This window comes from Chironomus tepperi, unplaced genomic scaffold (assembly GCF_022539635.2).
Source record: "Chironomus tepperi strain 1889 unplaced genomic scaffold, CSIRO-AGI_Ctep_v1 contig_85, whole genome shotgun sequence".
NCBI lineage: Eukaryota > Metazoa > Arthropoda > Insecta > Diptera > Chironomidae > Chironomus > Chironomus tepperi.
Window position 1 is genome coordinate 3043748 of NW_027226207.1, and position 16058 is coordinate 3059805.

Consider the following 16058-nt stretch of genomic DNA (forward strand, 5'->3'; position numbering starts at 1 on the left):
ATTTATGTCTAATTTTGATAAAAGCCACCAATTGCAGTACAAGACTGTCCATAAAGCAGATCATAATTCAATTAGTTAACTACAATCTAATCCAAAGCCTAGCCTTCATCCATCACTAATCTGCAGTCCATCAACCCCGCCATCTGCCAACTAAATGCGCCAAAAACCAATGATGCAAAGCCAATTTTTGCCTAACCAACTTTCATATTTATGCTATGACTTAATTTTTCATTCATTTCTTTATTATCATAGAATTCATAACAAAATTAAAGCCTAAGATCGATCATTCACTTTACTACAAATTTCGTACATTTGCATTCATTTCTCTATTTCACGCGTGCGCGCTAAAAATTGCAAGATCTAGCTAATTTCTTCGTTTAGTTTTCTACTCTTCACTTCGAATTGAATTATTACAGAAACGTGAATAGCAAGAGAAACAATGAAAATTATTATTATTATTTGCAGACTTCTTTTCCTCATCGTCGTATCGCTCAGTTCATTTACTTTCACTTCACTTTTTTTTTTTTTTTTTGATTATTGTTTTGTTGTTACATTTATTGTTATAATATTTTTATAACGTACCATAAAAATCGCTCACAAACAATGTCTTGAATGTTGATTTTTTTTTTGTGTAATTTGTAGACGCGCAGACCGACTGGAGATCTTATAAATATGAAACCAACTTGCATAATATATCTACTTTTTTTTTGTGTTGTCTGTATCAGTAGACAACAGTGAAGATCTTAAAAAATTAAATTATTGAACTCATGATAATCTTTAATGGACATAATGAAGTCATTACATGTTCTTTGAATCAATAGCAACTAAAAACTTTGTATTGTCATAATTTGATTATGGGTTGAGGCCGATTATGGTTATTATTTTCATTGTTGACAGTGAGTCAAAGCTCTTTTAAGTACGAAATATGTGTATCTATAGATATGGGACGGTACGATTGAATTTATTTGTTTATTTTGTCTCTGTTATGGTTATTTTAGCTATAAACTATCCATGTAAAACAATATAAGATACTAAATATAGAAATTTAGTTATTTTTATGGTTGATAAAGAGCAACTATTTGCCGTTATTTATGGATGCATAGATAGAGGAATCGCATTACAACACTTTGTTAAGATTTTTAAAATTCTAATAGGAATTTTTTGTGGCTTTTTTAATAGCCGATGACTATGCATTTTTGTGGGTGTCATCCAAGCGTATTTCACTTAACCATGGATGTATTTAGGGGGATTAGGTAGAGATTTTAAGGGGTTATAAGGGATTTTAGATGGGTTGTAAGGGATTTTAGGAGGTTAAGTAGAGATTTTGGGATTTTTTTGGATAAATCCTCTAGCAAATAGCGAAAATGACGTGTATAGATGTCAAGCTATCTTCAATACGTCTCAGCACTTGCCGAATGACCCAGTAAGAATCGACGACTACGCAAAAAAAAATTAAGAAATTACCGTAAAAAAGAATTTTGAGGTCTTCATTCAGACACAGATTTTTTTGTCGCTATAATTGTTCATTTTATTACATTAATAAGAATAATAAAGAATGAAGAATAAAGAACTGTGAATAAAGCACACTCAACACGCTATTTAACTTTTTTTTTCATACCCATTCAAAAGAATTAAATTTTTTACACGTAAATTGTCATTTAAAAATGAAATAAAGAATATAAGATAACGGTAATGAGTGTATGAAAAATGAAGAAAATGAAATGAGATGGGAGTAGAGATGTCAATTATTTGGGTTTTTACTATTTGTACAAATACCCAAATACCCAAATATTAAACCCCAAATATTTGTACAAATATTTTAAAAAAAAAATTGGTCTTAAAAGTAGGCCTAAGGACCATTTTGCAGAATATTTCTTGTAAAAGTTGTCTCAAATAACTGCTGAGCATTTTTTACAACATTGTAAAAGCCATTTCCTGCTTAGTTTAATTAAAATAACGAGCTAAAAAAGTGAACCTGGTAAATGTTTTTATTCTTAAACCCACTGAAAATGTAACCGTTTTGGACCAAATTGCCACCCACAAGAGCTGAGACAATGACAACAGATTCTTGAATATTTTTTTTTTCTTTATAAGTTTTAATTCTTCAGGAACATTTTTGTCTTGTGCAGATAAACAAAACCACTTTGACGCAGATTTAACTTTCTATTATCTGCATACAGGAATATAGTTATCTCTCTGAAGGTCGCATATTGTATCTGCAATTTTTCCACAAATTTACAGTAGATCTGATATAATCAGTATGATTTTTGGTTAGAATTTTGTCTATACTTTCTTCTAAGTTCCATTATATAACCAAAATATAACTTATATTCAATAAAGATGTGAGATTAAATTCATATTGGCAAAAAATTGACACTAAAAATTTCAATCTGCTGTCTTCAGACATTCCCTACGCGCGACAATGGGCCCTCGTGCGCCCCAGCCAAGGAAACAAACAAACAAACAAACGAAAATTTCAATGAAAATCAGAAATTTTATGAAAAATTTCCTAAAAAGTCAAGATTTTAAGCAGACCCAAATAAATTTGGGTTTACACCCAAATATTTGGGGTACCCCAAATAGTGCAAAATACCCCAAATATTTGGGTATTTGGGTATTTGTATTGACATCTCTAGATGGGAGGCAATTGTTATCATTAGCGTAAGAATACTCTTAATTATATTTAAAAGTGTGACTCATTCAATTAAACATCCTACATTCGGTAAGATTGGCAAGCTGTGAAAATAAACAATTTTTTTAAAAGATCTGTTTGCTCATGAAGTGCAACGTACAATGTCATGCTTTTACTGCTTTATTTTTATTGACGTGCTGTTCACTCTCATCTTAAACAAAATTACTCAGTCAATATACATACTTAAGTGCGGCCTTTTTATCTCGTTGCAAAAAAATATTGTTTATGTTACAGTTTATTTTCTTTAATGACTACCTTTTGTTATGTTTTGGATTAATCTGCCTTGAACGTTAAATTGTGGAAGGTCCATTTAACTCACAATCTCTGTATGCATGTGATGAAGTATTTCTTTTATATTTTTGAACTTCATCCATGCAACTCGACATATTTGGAATTTTAATAATAATCAATACCAATTGCCTTTCTACCGACTTAATTCACATTTAATTCTTTCGTGTTTTTATATTTTTTTACATAATTTGTATTAACTAAAGGTAGTTAAACCGTAGAAAAACAAAAAAACGTGACACAAAAAAAAAACTTTCCGTAATGCCATTCACATACAACTTATAAAATAACTACAGACTCAACTTAAATGGCATGTTGGCCACAAGACTCTAACCACCATGCGATATAAGTGACCAAAAAGTTTATGTACATATACAATTTCTTTAGAAATAATAAACCGTAAATGCCAAATTCACGCGTAGTTCAAAGAAGCTAAAGGTAAGGAAAAATATAAATTTTTAATGGACATTTTATGATGCATGAGGAGGAAGAGAAAGATGGAAAAATTATTTTTCCGAAAATCATAAAGATTAATATTATTTAAGTAAGTCAATGAAGTCTCTTTCATTTGAACTTCAATTTTTCATTTCAAAAAGATTTCATTTTATCTTTATTCGCATCTTTTTCATCATAATCGACTTCTTGTTCACAAAAAATAAAAATTTTGTTACTTTGTTATTTATTACATCGAAGCGATTCCAATGATTGAAGTATATTCTCTATGTTAAACCATTGGCCGCACGACTTGCTCATGCAATGATTGAGAATCAACAACAATTTTGTTGGTATTGCTTAATATGCATAACTAGAGCTGCCATACTTCAGGTATGACAATTAGTGATATGGCATTGGCATGAGACTTTCCTGCTAGCACTTTGCTCCGGGTAAAAATGTAATTAACCCATTGAAGTCAACCTAATGTATATTCATGTGTTTTTGAAGAGATACGCATGGTGAAATGCACAATTTTGAAAAAGCACCATAGGCAGGCAAAATTCTTTGATAGTTTTGTTGGTGAAGTATTTTGATCAAACACAAACAAGCTGTAATTTGGCTGTTTTGATTTGCATTAATGACGAGAAGCAATCAAGTTGTGTTAAAAAAATGGTAATTTTATTGCAGATTGGCTCCATCAAAAGAATTAAGTTTTTGGAAAGCATCTGTGAGGTCAGTGTGTCCTGTTCATTCAAGTTTAAAGTGATTTTTTATTGAAATGAATGAAAATTAGGTTCGCTCGGAATGTTTTTCAATTATTTACTAACCAATGTAATTAATGCTAAAAGCATTTTGGTTTTTAAAAAAATTTTCGCTTGTCTTTTGTAAAACCCACAAGTTCTCAAGAAAAACTCAACGTCAAAAAATTTATACGAATACTATGTTAAGGTTATGATGTTGTTTGTCTATATTAGGCAAGCCGTATCAACAAAAAAAAAAAAAACAACAAGAACAGGCACAACACATTGAATATCAATTTGTGATGAAGAGGTTGAGGTAAATCATAGTAATAATAAAAAGATATATCTATATCATGTTATGAATATTAATGTGAATAAATCATTATCGCAGGCAGAAATTTCTTCTGACATTTATAGCATCATTTTGAGATAAAGGAGAAAAAAAACGATCATCGTATCGCTTAAGATGTAAAAGAAATTTAGACTAATTAATTATGAAAATGATGAGATCCCCGTCAACCTGGAACCGATTAAATGATTTTTTCTATCTTTATTGATTTTGTTTTTCCTTCCATTTCTCGTTTAATTTTATATTTATTTATAAACTCGTTGATGATGGAATGTTTGAAAAAAGTTTATTCAATGAATCCACTTCAAAGATAATATCAAACTATTCTGCTGTTTTACTTATTCAGTTTTCTCATAGAATGTAGATATTTCAGTCACAAGTTTAATCGTATTCAATGGGATAGAGAAATCATAAAAAATAAAATACTGTAGAACTTTGTTGCAAAGTAGTTTATAATGCTTAAGTAGTGGAAAACAACATCATGAGGAGTAAATAGAATATTTACAATAAATACAGTTGGGTATAAATATACAAACGTCCATAGAATAAACAAGTAAGGTCAATAAAGATATTATGATGTTAATTTATTCGAAACTTGGTGTCTAAAGCGCATTTTTCAGAGAAAAACTGAGAGCGACCCAGTAGATAATACTGATGTAAGAAACAACTTAAAAAGTATAATCCTCGGTAGTCTAGTGGTAAGTATTTCACGTATATGCAAAAATGTCAACTTATCAATCAAACTCAACAAGTAGCCAGTCAATCTGTCTCGAAATCATGATCATTTTAATCAATTATTTAAATCGCGCTAAGTAAAATCGGAGAGTAAGAAAAAAGAGACAGAACAAGCAAGAGAAAAAAGGGGAAAATACCAAAATGTAACGGGAAACCTCAAAGAGTCACTCGAGCGTACCATCAGAGAATGAAAGAATGAATGAGTTTAGTGAGAAAAGAAAGAGTGTAAAGAATCTTTTTTCACTCTTCAGTCGAGAAGAAAGAACCCATGAAATAGAAAATCAGAAGAAAAAATATAAATAAAGGAATAAAAGAGAAACCCAGCAAGCAAAAGGGGCTATAAAAGAAGAAGCGAGAACGTAAAAATATCAAATGGCACACATTTCCATCAGACTTATTTACTACAACACGATTTCTATTTTCATCGACCGTGCATTAAGTTTGAAATGGAGATATTCTAGTCTTACTAAGATCATTTTTTTTTCGTGTACTGTTTTTTGTTTTCTATTTTCAACAAACACAAAAAGAATTTCTTGTGCTGTCTAGCTGTCTATAATTTCTCAAAAGTATTTCTCCTCTTCGTTTTCTGTTATTTAACACACAGGTTATACTTTTTTGTTGAAGAATGAACAGTTTTGATGGAATTTCATTAATCAAATTTTTTAGCAGTAAGTGTATGTGTTCTAATAACTTATCCATTTATAATAATGGACGTGGATAGATTAGAGTGTCTGAATTTGATAGTAAAAGCACCAGAAAACAGTTGCAGGCTGAAGCTTTTGTATTAAGAAAATAATCGATACGTGAATTCCCATAATTTTATATTCATAAGATACTTTGATGAAAAATTGATCAGTAGGGGGAATGTTTGAGATTCTCTAGTCACAGGAAATAATACTGTTAAATATTTTATTATCTAGATTATGAGATGAATTTTAGAGATTATAGAAAGAGATTTATTAATGAGCAAATGCCACTGAAGAATCATGAATTTCAAATGTCTAAATGGCATATGTGTTATGCAAATCACTACATGAATTAGTGATCACGAGTTCGAATCTCAATTTATAAAACATAGTTACTTTGTATTTATTCAATTTTTTTTTTGCTTTTTTCAACAATCTGCCTAGAACCCAAATCTGATGTAGACATGCAATCACTGCAAAGAATCACAATCGTTTCAGCAGAATGAATACAAACGAGAGTGAAAACTTCTCATGAATATCTTCCTGATTATCATCAAAACAAACTATCAAAATTTATTTTAATTCGCAAAAGTTAAAATCTCAGTAATTTATCCTAAAGTAGCCTTCAACGCGGCTAATTAAACTAAATTAATTACTTGAAACCGCAAAAATTAACGAATCAGCTGAGCAAAAATTTTCTCAGAATTTCTTAATTTGGAAGTAAACTTTTTCTGAAGGCCTTTTTTATGGATTTAATTATTTTGTTTTCTTGCTAATGAAAAAGTTACAATAGCAGCAAAAAATTTCTTTCTCTAATTGATGCGAAAGTAAAAATATTTTTTATGAAGAAGACAAATTTTTTTGTTAGAATTTCTTTGTCATAGCTATTTGGTGATTGTTAAAAGGCAATTCTTTCACCATGAAAATGTTTCTCACATTATGCATAGAACAATGGAGCACAATGATTAATTTTTATGAGGAAAATTATGAATTTACAACAAAAAAAATTTAATTAAACTTGCTGCTGATGATCTAAAGCACTTTTCCATAATAAATGATTTTCAACGATATTATAATTCGATGTATCAAGTGTTATTAGCATAAATAAGGTTGTGTAACTACGTGAGATTTTGAACTAGTTTTTCGGGTCTTCATTGTAAGTCAATTTTCATGTCATTAGACGTGAGATCATGTAAAGATTAATTTCAACTTTTTTTCTTATGCATCACAGCATTTACATCCGATAGAGTCAAAAAAATTACAAAATTTTTACACGATGATACATGAGAAACAGTGCCATTAAAAGACTTTTGATTTTCTTGACACATTTTCTTTTTTTTTACTTTGATCACGTGCCGTTTCCGTCAATTTTAATTTCATGACATGTCCTTCAGTACGTCAATAGATCTGTTTAGGAAATTACGTTGCAAATTTTTTTATGGAGTAATTTTCGATCATGCAAAGAAATTACCGAATTGGGTGTGCATGTGATGGGTGCAAGAAAAGGTTCATTAATATTCATGTTTAAATATTCGGAAGTTCAACTGTGTAGCGCTGAAATGGTCGACTATTGTCCTTGAATGTCGGTTATTATAGGATTTGATCAATCTAAGAATATAGAATCAATTCATCAAAATTGAGTCTTGCAATATGCGATAATTTTTACGGCTCCTTATGTGGAGTCGATATTTGATCTTCCTTGACAATTTTTAAGGCACACGAAACAGGAACCTTAATATTATGACAATTATCTCAAACTTATAATAGCACGAAGATTTTATCGCTAAAATAACAAATCTTTCAAGTCATTCTGATGCCATAAACTTTAAAAATAGGCACTTTAATTTGCCCAAAATTAAACTTAATTTTGCATAACCATTTCAAGATCATATCCATATATAATTTTGCTAATTCGACACCTTAACATACAATAAAGATGACACAATGAAACTACATTTAAACCATTCATTTATGAATCAAAACTTGAAGGCTAATAGCATACAACTTAAATCCATTACTAATTCAACAAAATTCAATTTTAAAACACCTTATTGTAAAATTAAATTAGAATTTTAAATTAAAAACTCTAATAAAATTGAAATTTTAAATTAAAACTGACCGTTATAATCCAATAAAGCTTTTATTTATTACCCATTGACGTGCCGTTAAAATTAGCTTTTAATAGTCTTATCTTGAATGCAAAGTACAAATTAAATGATTTAGTTATTTAGACTTTTATTTCTTCCTTTAAAAGCTAATAATTTATAAAGTTTTATTATTGTTAGTATTTTCTCTATTTGAGGTAATTAGAAAACATGAAAAGAAAAAAGAGAAAACATGATCACTAGCTAATTTTCCAATTATCATTATACTTGAAAGAAAACTTACGTTTAACTATTTTTTTAAGGAAAAGAAAATAAATATAGAAGCAGTCATAATTGAATATCTGTTGCAGTCCATTTTTTTCATCATTCAATTCTTGTACAATGTAAAAATTGAATTCATCATCATTATAAGCAAACAATATAAATTGATGTGCTTGATGAGATTTTATTTGATTATTACTTGGGTTTGAGTGGGATTTATATTTATATTTTGCAAATTTTAAATTAAGGTTCTATTTGCGATATTGGTTTAAACATTTATGCAATTGAAAAATATTTAGAAAAATTTTCATTTTCGGATTTAGGTTCAAATCCTATAGATGAAATTAAAGATAATTTGTAGACGAGTAAATTGAAAATTGAAGTTTTTTTTATGACTTTTTACGACTTTTATGTCACATCAAGCAAATCAAATTGCATCAAAAGTGAAAACTCTCCAAAGATTAACAACCAGTAAACACAATTGAGCGATCACAGAGAAAAGAAAATAACCAATTAGGTTAGTTGTGACAAGAAATAATTTTTTTCATTTAATTCAATCCCATACAAACATTAAATCAAGAGCTTGATGTGTGTAAATATGGCATTATGAGTGTGAAATGTGTCTAATCATGAGGATTCTTTAATTATTGAGAAACGGTTTATATGTTTTCATGCTTGATCAGTTCCATCTATCTTCTTCTTAAACAATTTCCATCTATCAACAGATCGTTAGAGTCAATTCATCTAAATATTACGATGGACATAAAAGAAATGGTCAAAAAAAAGTGGATCCGACTCGAATTAGTTTTAAACGCTTCAAATGATGAAAAAAATAATTTTTAATGACTAAATTTTTCAGAATGAGTGGACATAAATTCAATGAAATTAAATTGTTATTATCTCAAATAATGGACGTACATATGATGCATTGCATTAAAGTCAAAATTAGACCCATCAACAAAAAAAATGACTCGTTTTAGATTTTAGAAAGTTCAGTTCTTTTATTTTTTGTTACCTCGCTGGTTCGCTTGCTGCTCTAAAAGCCGTGAATGTTCAATGACAAAGAAAAAATTAGAGCACAATAAACATGTCCATCGACATTATATCACACACATCATCCGATTGCTGTTGGCTGTGTCTTAGAGTACACCGATTGAGATTAATTTTAATTACAAACGACATAAAAAGCTCTAGTTTTTTGCAATTGCAAGCAGATTAGCATTAAATTGTACACAACGAGTTTAGTCTGTTGACAAATTTCACCTTTTTATACACGTCGGAGTTACTCGATATCACATTTAATTTCACATCTATGTCTGTTAATGCTTGTTTACATACATAACAATAATGCAAAATTACAGACAATTTGTATACAACATTGTTGTTGTATGTATACCCATTTTAAAATTTAATTTGACATTTTTTGTCTTTTATTTCTTCCATCTTTCACTCAATTGCTGTTGCTGTTGCTGTTACTGCTGTTCATTTTCATTTAATTTACATTAGAATGAGCTTTTGTGTGTGAATTGTTGTTATTTTAATCAGGATTTATAAAGAAGACTATCTATGGACATAATCTGTCTAAATTTGATATATGTAAAGATTTTTTTTGTAATCAGTCTATAAGATTTTTGTGTGTCTCGACATCAAATTTGAGTTGACATTTTCATACAAAATGTAATCAACAGAAGCTTATTTATGATTTGCATAATAATATTATTGTCAATGATGGTGAGATTAAGTGAATTTATATATTTTTGGACATATCATGGTAAAATGCTTAAAGCGAGAAGCTTCAGAAAGTTTATTCCTATCAAAAGAGACACAACCACAAAAGATCACCAAACAAAAAGTCAAAACCAATTAATTTTCCAATTGATCCATTTAATGAAAATTCAACAAGCAATTCCAAGAGCTGTCAGCTTACAAGATTGATATTTCATTAAATCAAAAGCGTCACAAACTACTTTTTTGCTGATTGGTCGTGTTAAATTCATTCTCAAAACAATAAAGTAGGAAGCAAAATTTTTATTTACTTTAAATTTGGGATGAAATTAATTTTCTATAATAAAAAATTTAAACTTAATTCCCACTGATATCTAATGTCAGTCAGTCCATTAACACTTGAATGATAAATGAACATATATAAAAAAAGATTTTTCAATACAACACACAGATTATCCCAATTATAGTTTTATGACCTTAAAAAGCTTTTTCCTATTTGATGAGTTTGATAATGATGATGATGCTCGTTGGATGAATTTAATTCTATTCCATCATACGAATGAAATGTATAAAAAATTATTATATTAAATCGGCATAGCATTGAAATTTAATATCCGAAAAAAATATATATGAAAACCGGTAGCAACGTCAGACTGTTGAAATAGCTGGGCAATTACTTATGGGTGGAGACTGGACGATAGGTTGACTGACTGACTGACTTCTTTCATTCTCAAAAATAAATAAAAAAAAAATATTTAATTTAGACAAGCTCCACGAGTGAGAAAGTAATTTGTAACAGTTATGAATGTGGCAATAAGGAGGAGGAATAATAAGAAGATGTAAATTGAAAATGAATTTGAGTCTCAAAAGGTCTTTAAAAATAAATTAGCGAAACAGATTTTTCTGATTGTTATGACGGTTGTTTGAACTTCTTCTCTTTTTGTCTCTATTTCGTTATGTTTTCTATGAGTAAGAAGATGAAATATTGGACAGAATGTGAACATCGATTTATCTTTATATTTCGGGTTATTTTAAAGGAGAATAGCAGAGACATGATGTTAATATCAAGTGTATTGCTCTTTTATTTCGATATTAAATATTGACTTAATTTTCTTAAAAGTTTTTCAATTTTTAGAATTTTTATTCTATTTTGTTAATAAAAACAGGAAGACAGCTGGTTTTATTGTAGATCAATTTGTGTATCAATCAATAAGACTTAAGGCAAAACATTAAAGCTACAAAATAATATAGAGCAACAATGTTATTGACTTTCGTGAGAACATCCTTTGTAAATTTTATCTAAATCCTACAAATTGTATCTTCATTTACTGCAAATCACAGCTTTTCATCCCACCAGCAATGCAAGTAGCACATCTATTTCACTTATAAGCTGTCATAACCATTTCTATTTACTGTCACAACAATGTTGTTATTCAAGAGATTAAAGTTGTTTGCCATTAAATTGCCATAGATATTAAATATTTTATTGCGTCTATTGCTTTTTTTAATTTCATTAAAATCTTCTTAATATGTAATTTATACGGAGTAAATCTACATATTTCAAAACATTTTAAATATTGAAGTTTCAATTTCGCTGTTAATTCTCATTTTTCCAGTGTAAATACTATTTTATGTAAACTTAATATGTATGTACAGGTGCTGAGTCGTAAATTTATGGATCACAATTCGTACGTAATATCGCACAGAGTGGATTGAATTACAAAACTTTTTTTTTTTTTGTTAATGCTTACAATTTTTATCAAGAACCGTAAAATCTACATTTTCAGTTCTTTTTTGCTTCTGTCAATTGTTTTCATTATATGTATATTAATATTTCTGTGAAATCTAGGTAGCACATTCTGTCACTATTCAGTGGACATGACTAAAATTTACAATGAAAAGTGCTCTCATTTTTATATTCTATGCAATTTCGTGTGTTTATTATTATTCACTATGAGTTGAGTGAAAAGTTTTTATAATTTGATGAATTTCAGAATTATTCATTCAATTTAAATTTGGCTAGTAAAAACATTGTCTGTCTCATGCTGTGAGCGGTTACTTTTAATAAAATAGTCAAGTGAATAATGCATGAATAGAGCTTTCATTACACGACTTGTTACTGAAGTCGTGTTTTGTACACAATTTTCAGGCACACATTTGTTCGTCCGCAATTTTAAACAAAAAAATAATTCGACATACGCTTAAATATTTTTGCGCAAATTTTTTACAGTTTCCGAGTATCATGAAATTCTCATTTTTTATTTTGTTTACAATAATCGTTAGCGGTTATGCGGTTTTATTATAAATTTCAATAATAATGAACATTTTGCGAATCTTATCGTACATGTTGAACAATTTCCATTTCAATTGCAGAATGTGGCATAATATATTATGCAATTTTTAATATTTTATTACATTTAGTTTATAGTTTTTTGTACATAACGAGAAAGTTTCTCGTTATAAATTCTAAATAAAAAATAGTTTTAGTACCGAAAAAAAACTTTCCATTCCGTGGACCTTCTCGCTTGGAACCCCTTGAATATAAAACAGTCAAATATTTATGCCATAGACCATCATCATCATTTGGCATAAAACACGAAAAGATTTCAAAATCTTGCATTTAATTAACAAGATGAAGAGTGAAAAGAATTTAAAGGAATCACGCTTTTGGCGTGTCTGGGTCATTGTATTATTATTGATATCCGACGAGTTTCATAAAAAAACACAACAAGCATCCAAATATGAAATATACAGCAGACGAGAGAATTGTTTTATGACCTCATAATCATGAAATTCTTCAATGTCGAAGTGTCGATATGAATAATTTAAAAGTGCAAATGAACCTATTCAGATTTTTGTTTTGTTTTCTGTACTTGCTACTATTGTGTAACAGAATAATATCGTTATAATTAGAATGGAAATTCCATTGCATACCACACAATGGTAGATCATTATCGTAAAGTAAATTTTTGTTCACATATTGACGTAATTTACTGTCATTTCATGATAAGAACTTATTTCCCTCTTTTTTTGACATCGATCGTTATCAAAAGTCAAACAATGAACTTGAAAAACTTTCAAAAAGAGACAATTTTGCGGTGACTCGATGTTTGCTATTTCTGAAAGTCACACCACAAAATACGACCGACAGTAAATAATTGTAATTGTTTTCTATTGAATATGCTAATTTATTCCAAATAAAATAAGTGCTTAACTTTACTCATTTCAATTGTTGTGAACTTTAATTCATCGAATACAAGTCGATGTGAAAAAACTTATGGAAATATAGAAGAAATGCGAGTTTAAAGCGCATTTTGTAGAAGCAAAATCTGAAACTAGTTGTCAGTATAGCGTTAAAAGATTAAGTTGCAAACTAGTCATAACATCGTGAATATCTGTTATTAAGAACAGAGTGGATTAACAATGGAAACAACATCTTAATAGCTCCACTTCAAGACAGAAGACTTATGAATAAGAGCTTGTAAAAATGTTAATAAATCTAGTCTTAAATAACGACATCCACGCTTCCTAGAAAGGATTACAGTAACTCACACAATATGAATTACCGTATTTTACACTCTTTTAAATCTTCACCATTTTCAATTCATAAATATTCCTTAGTTAGTCAGTCAAAGAAACCAGATACAATAATTTAGCGCAATAATGAATCATTTTACATTCAGTACGAATTTAAAAGCACCTTTTTTTTAAAGAGCCAATTTTCACTCAATATTGAATTAAATATTCGAAAGAGTAATCACAAACATTTAATGAATATTTCACTATAAATTTAATTTCACATGCAAAAATATTTTTCAACTAATAAAGAAGAAAAATGTCTTTGCTAAGCAAAAAAGGGAGAGAAATAAGAAACATTGCTATTTGCCATTTATTTTTACAAGGAAATTGCGTAACTTATTTTTTTTTTGTCTCTACAAGACACAGTTATGGCACAGAAAAAAATAAGTTGAGAAAAAAAAAATATTGCAAGCAATAAAACATGTTACAAAAGCACTTTAATATTGCTGTACATCACTGGAGGCCCATTTGACGAAGTATTAAGGAAATGACGGATAATGCCCATGTGACTCATCAATACATCACGCGTCCGCCGAAAAAGCATTCAATACACTTTATCTCTGTCTCGCTCTTCCATCCTTCACTTACATCGAGCATCTGTTATTTTTCTTAAAAAAAACTTCTTTTATTGCTATACACAAAACGATAAGAAGAGTAAAAAATTTATTTGGGACTGGAATTTTTGTTTGCTCTTGAAATTCTTTCTTTGTCGCAAATTTATATTCGCATGCACAGGGTTACAGATAGTGTTGAGCACTTGAGTAAAAAAAAAAGGGAGAAAAAAAAACATTCCTCATTTATGACATTTACACTCTAGAGGAAAATAACAAATGAGAATTCCTTTGATTAAGTTTTAAATTGCTGTAGCTACTGACAGAGCCAGACAAATGACAGCTTCAAGTTAGTGTATGGAATAAATTATAAAAAAATAATATTATATATGAAAAAAAGAGAACTAAGCATCGCACATTTGAGATGATGATGATACATGATGAGAATTAATTGAATATTGTAAGGAATCTGGCACTGATATGGCAGTCATTTCTGTTTTTAGCAAAAGTTTGCGAAGATATTTTAATTGTTTATTTTGGATTGCTATCTTTTGGCAGTAGTTTTACTAATAATTTGTAGTGTGGGCTTCTGGAATTTTAAAAGCTTCATCTAATTAGCGCGATTCTATTCTTAATTTAAGTCTGACTAAATCGTATATTTTGATTTAATTCTACGTTAAACAAAGGAGTCTCGATGATGCAGATTAATCATGACTTCTAACAAGCCATAAAACAATCATCAAATGCGTCGTACTCACAAAAATTCCCAAGAATATCAACATTCACATTCATTACTTTTATCTTGTTAAGTGATGTGTTCATTTTTAATTGTGGAGTCGGCACAAATTTCATTTAAAAATAAATTAGTGGGCATAGCATAAGTAGTGAGTAAACAAGTTTCATCTGGGTGTAATGATGCGTCTGTGCCAAAATATTTAAAGAATTTATGTGTAAGAAAGAAGAAAAATAATGAAAACCCAGCAAAATCGCTTATGATGAAAGCAAACTGCAATATTTTGTTATTTTTAAGCAATGTGTGAAAAGTGCATCGAATAAAATAACTTTTGAGATGTGCTGAATGAATTTAAGCAAGAAGTCGTAATAGCCATATCATGTAGACGACGACAATGCTTATGATGATACTCTCAAAAAATGCTTTTAGTGTCACAACTTTTGTTGATATCCACTTAAAGAACTGATTCGTATTTATTTTAAGCAACGTTGTTCCAAGAAATCTGTTACATGCTCTCGATTTGTCAACAAAACAAACGCATTATATTCTTTCATTCTATCCGTGACATCTCATGGTAAACTTTACAAAAAAATTTCAAGTATGTTAAATACATGCAGCAGGTGAATGTTGTAATTTGAAGGTAGAATAAGTGAGGAAAAAGTTGTTCTACCTAAAATTGGTTTCATTAAAAGTTAAACAATGTTCACGGAAAATTTTTTTATGCTAAACTTTGTCATTTATTAATCGAAAGACTTTAAAAAAAGGCGTGAAAACTGGCACTGAATGGAATTTAGCATGGATGTAGAATTTAGCAAGCTAAACAGGTTGAAATTCTCTCGAGTCAGCAAATAACAAAAAATGCAAAAATCACAAACTCGAAAATTACTATTTCTATGCTCGTAATCTGCAGTTAAGCTCTTGTGCTGTACGATATTTTTAAGTATCATTCGAAAAAAAAAGTGTCCACCTGTACTCGCATGAAAAATATATCAAAATATTGAACTTTAAAACCACTTTACGTTAACTGGTTGCTTTTTGTACTCGTATTACTCATCTATACTCATATACGTAATGCTTTATTGCACTGAAAATTTATATTCATTATATCATAGAGTGGCATTTCTTCTTTTTTTTACTACCGTTGGCAAAAAAAAAGACTGAATATATATTGTGAGATAT

At 29.2% G+C, this 16058-nt stretch overlaps 1 protein-coding gene across 8 annotated transcripts in view; it reads right to left on the reverse strand.

The window, feature by feature from the left end:
• Positions 1-16058, reverse strand: part of smash (smallish) — a 52656-nt gene that overhangs the window by 22289 nt on the left and 14309 nt on the right. The window lies entirely within an intron of this gene.